Source organism: Triturus cristatus, chromosome 8 (genome assembly GCF_964204655.1).
Source record: "Triturus cristatus chromosome 8, aTriCri1.1, whole genome shotgun sequence".
NCBI classification, from domain to species: Eukaryota; Metazoa; Chordata; class Amphibia; order Caudata; family Salamandridae; genus Triturus; species Triturus cristatus.
Genome location: NC_140591.1, coordinates 1,365,013,262 through 1,365,018,023, shown reverse-complemented (window position 1 = coordinate 1,365,018,023; position 4,762 = coordinate 1,365,013,262). Strand labels below are relative to the sequence as shown.

The following is a 4,762-nucleotide window of genomic DNA, read 5'->3' as shown; positions in this document are numbered from 1 at the left end:
GAGGTTTTGACCACCAAGTATTAGATCTATAAATAAATATACAATGACTCTAATTGCTGGGCATAGATGGATAATAGTCTTTAATATAGTTTGAACGGGGTCAACAAATAAGATTAAATTGGTCAAATTGCTCAATTTGTCTCTGATGTAACACTGGAATTCAGAGAGATTGATGGGATAATTAAAGAATCTAACTGACAGTAAAAGAGCAGTGATGGTTAAAAAGACGGATAGAAACGTTAGAGTTGTGTAAACAATTGATCAACTTTAATAACGTTTTTTTCGTGTTTTCAATTTTGACTTTAAGAGAAAGTGTAAAGGGACAATGTATAGCCCCGGCATGGCTCAATGAGATCCACCCAGGAACGTAGGAATGAGGGAGCGAACCAAGTGCGTGGTGACGACTTACGCAGCACGTCTAATTAAAATAAATAAAAAACGATGAAGGACTAGGCACAAAGAAACAAATGGACGATACTGTGACGGACGTACACAGACGCCGCTGGTTTTCGGATCTTTAACCAAACAAGCAGGTAAGGGTACTGCCCCACAGTCTCCGTGGTAGTTAGATAGTAAGAGACAAGGTCGCAATAACATCATTTGATGATTTGAATATGTGCATCCGTAGTATTGTAAAAAACAATGCACTCGATGAATGTAGCTAGCGGGAGAGGGGCGTCTGTAAGACTCATTTGAGGTAGAGGAATAGGGAGTAACTGCTGCATTGATTATCTAATGATAAAAGAAGGATACAGAGAGTTAGTGGAATATCTTTTGTCATTGAAGATCTGTCATATTTCCCATGTATCCACGAAAGGGCTAAACAACTCAAGGGTTTAAAGAAATATGGAGGGTTGTCACGCCTTTAATTTTGGCTACACAACGAGGAGTGATTTTCTTGTACCGATACAGTGATACAGCACAGATGTATGGGTTCGAATAATGGAAACGATGGGGATATGAACGTGTCATTCAGCTGCAAGATAGGAACAAAAAAGTTCTAAATCAAGCTATTTGGAATTTTCTTTTTGAGAATTACTCCTAATTAGTTAATATATATTTTTTTATTTCTATCCATTCAAGATCACAGAGCCTGAATACTGCACATGAGAAATTGAAACTGAACGATTGAACAGTCGGGCTTCCTTTAACATAGAGAAGACAAAGACAGCAGTATTTTTGAAAGAAAACATACAGGACAAAGGATAAGAAATTTACTTAAATAAACATAGGAATTCTATCTTCATCAATAAGGTAGATACTAATAAATAATATTGTTTCAAAAAATATGTCCACATGAGTTAAGAGAATAAGGTATACTAATGACCGTTTGGTCTTTATATGATTTACAACAGTGCAGAAGGACAGCCTGGGATTATCGTATTAAAAAACCGAGGTGGCCACAAAATAGAAACCGCTGGTGCTCCACATTATAAATATTGAAGAGGTAAGAAGAGAGGTTAAAACCCTCTCAGTTATATTAGATGGACCTCGAAGAGAATTAAAAAAAATAAAAAAATAAAAAAGTGGTAGTCAGGATTTAGTTTGAAGCATAGTTGAATAGATCTGTGTGCTTACTGTCTCCTTGTTGGGTATCCCCAGATATACATTGGAACGATCGGGACCCATATAATTGAAGATACCACAGTAATCAAAGGGAAGTTCCCTCGTCCTGAGTAAGTTATCAATACTCATTAGCTCTCCTTGGTATGAATGAAGGGGAGGTTAAGAAATAGCATAAGATGGTGTATACGTTGGTTCTTGCAAAGAAAATGTCGTTGTATCTGTTTGTATGACCCAAGGTGGTAGTGGTATATTTGAATACTCGCAATAGGGCAAGGATGAGTGGGTTGGTGTATTGGCACAAAGAAATCTCCCTATTTTGAATATGATACTAAGTATCTATAAGGTCTCAATGGATGGGGTATTATATTAGAAATACTGTTGTATTATATATCGAAATGTTTTTTATGTATCTTGCTTTTTTTATTATATTTTGAAAATATGTATCTGTTTATCTTTATAGATTTTAAAGAACAGGAGTTGAAAATATTTATTGTCTTGAAAAAGAAGGCATGATTTGATTAGTCCTTCGAAACGCGTTGGCGCTCTCAAAATAGCCACAAATTTGTTTGTATATGTATGGATGGTAGACATTGATGATTTATATCAAAAAACAACAAAGGTGGTCTAACCTTCGGTCATGATTGTGGTGATCAATGACAGATATTATTGTCTATTGTTATTCTATACAAAAAAACTCTCGTATATAGATTGGGATAGGTTCGTGATATATTGTTTTTAACATTCTGATTTGTGATACAAATGTTTTTATTGTGATCTTTTTGGTTGAAAAGGTCTTTTATCTAATTGTGTTTGATGAAATACACTGTATAAAGAATTTTATTACAATAAATCAAAGTCAGAACTCAACCTACGATTAGTCCTTGTGCCAATACATAAACACGAGTGAGTGGCCCCAGAGTGAGTGGTGGATATATGGTGAATGAAAGTTGAGGTAGTGTTTTTAATTTTTCCCAGAGGACAACTTCTTATATAGTTCTGTGTACGAACTCTAGTCCTTTGGGTTACCAAGGGTTCCTCTCTTTGTTTATATATTCTTGCCATAATATGGCCAGCCCAAATTGTAGATCAGATCATATGTCTACATTGCAGATACAGAGAACTGGGAAATACAGTATACAAATGCTGCAATGATGCAGAGCAGGTGGATCTAAAATGGACACGGAAATTGCAAACTTCAAAGCAGGACAACATTCTGGAAGGATGTACACTACAGTCGCTATCATCTTTCATGAAGGACTTTGTATAGCTTCTGGACACTACACTATGTATTTAGGAAGTGTAAGTGGATGGACGGAATGTAATGACAGCAAGCTTACATTGAAACAAAAACTGCCTTTCAAACTTCCAAATTCATACCTATTCTTTCTCGAACCAAAGTTCTAAGAAGGATTACTGTTTATAAACAGTGCTTAATTTGTGCTGGTGCTTTCCGGTGCTTACACCAGCACTTATTTCTTAGGGCCGGGTCTACAGAGTACAGTGCACACGATAATTACGTATGCTTTATAATGCGAGATAACGGTCTCCTCCATGCACATGGACTGCCAGAAACTGCTAGTGAGGTGACATTATGCCACTGCCTCAGTTCAGCATAAGTAGCTAACATCACAGGCAGCAATAAAATTAATAGTAGCGCTAGCGCACTACAGCCTCTACCATTCTACTGCTTCAGTCCTCCTTGATGTTGAATTATTAGCCCGGCTCGTGTGTACCCCGTCGTCCCTCTTTGACGTTGAATCGTCAAGTGTGTGTATTTCTCCAGAGTTGGACTGACCAATGCAAATCAGGATCCCGACTTTTCGCCCGCCCCAGCCTTCTGCGCAGCTGCAGCTTTAGACATTTGACGAGGCAAGCAGCACTTCTCGCAGCAGAAGGCCTATAATTAAAAGCAACAAAAGGCAGTAAGTAATTAAAAATTATTCAATGTTTGTTTCATAAAATGCACTACTATCTTGTACTTTAATGGTTAATGTGCCCGAAAAAGTGCAATCACCGTGGCGTGGTCATAGGCCAGGCTTCATTTGCAAATTCCCTTGCAGATGATGACATGCTGCCATACAACCCTGATGGCTGGGCTACCCGACCCGAGTCACGAGTGCTAATAAATAATGTGCCTACATTTCGTACCACATTAGTTCAACCAGAAAGGGAAACTTTACATCCTGCATAGAAAATAAATCGGTCTTGCAATGGCGCCGTGAAAGAGACATCCGTATACTGTCCGGCACAGTTCATGACAGAAGCCCTGCTGAGTGCAACTTCAAGGAGAACTAATGTAAAAAGCTAAATTAAACGACTTGCATACAAATGTTTATTACCAGGGCAAAGAACAAATACACAGTCCTGAAAGATGTGCGAGGAGTAAATACATTTAAAGAAAATTTTTCAAAGAATGCAGCTGCATTTCCTTAAAAGCAATGTCACTATTAAATCTTGCACTATCTAAAAATACATTTTGACCAACAACATTATTCCTTTTTAGTACACGAATTCGGATCTACTAAAGGCTCAGATGTAAATCATACATCTGTTCCTTTAGGCTTACATTTAGTTCAGGGTAGATGACACATAAGTTGTAATTCAACAAAACTTCGGAGAGCACTCCAGAGACAGTATGACTGAGGCATAAAATGGAGAAGTGTGGGTAATTATTAATCCAGAGTACCTTCTTGCCACAGAGAAGTGCTGGTACTCTCCCATTAAACATATTGAACCTCTGCTGAGAAGTGCAGGTACTCTCCCTTGAAATTGAATGAAGTACAGGTGCTCGATCCCTGAAAGTACCAGCCCATTTAAAGCACCAATTATCATTACAGTAGTTTTCCAGAAATACATACAAGTTTGTCAATGTGCATGGTGCAGAGTTACACATTTGCTTTAACGGTTATGAAAAGGGGGGCACACATAACTTTTTCTTTCAGGGTGATTCTGATTTTCCTTTAGACATTCCCCTTCTCCTACACCTCACACATTTTCAGATTATTCCTTCTACAGTGCGTCCTTCAAAAAACAATCGACTTTTCCCCTGACAAGAATAAATCAACGTTTAAATGTACCTTTGTGAATGCCTGCAAACTTGCAAGTTTGTGGGGCTTCACATAATTTGCAAGGCACTCTTGCCATTGAACGGACACTCTCCAGGCTTCTCCCTCAGATTAGGGTAGAGGTTGTGGCA

The 4,762-nt window shown here is 38.0% G+C and overlaps 1 long non-coding RNA gene across 1 annotated transcript; it reads left to right on the top strand.

The window, feature by feature from the left end:
- Positions 1-469: 469 nt before the first annotated feature.
- LOC146805770 (uncharacterized) lies at positions 470-1,646 on the top strand. The gene is made up of 4 exons (XR_014967505.1): positions 470-533; positions 1,084-1,254; positions 1,356-1,447; positions 1,603-1,646. It is a non-coding gene; the product is annotated as an uncharacterized LOC146805770 (long non-coding RNA).
- The last annotated feature ends 3,116 nt before the right edge of the window (positions 1,647-4,762 follow it).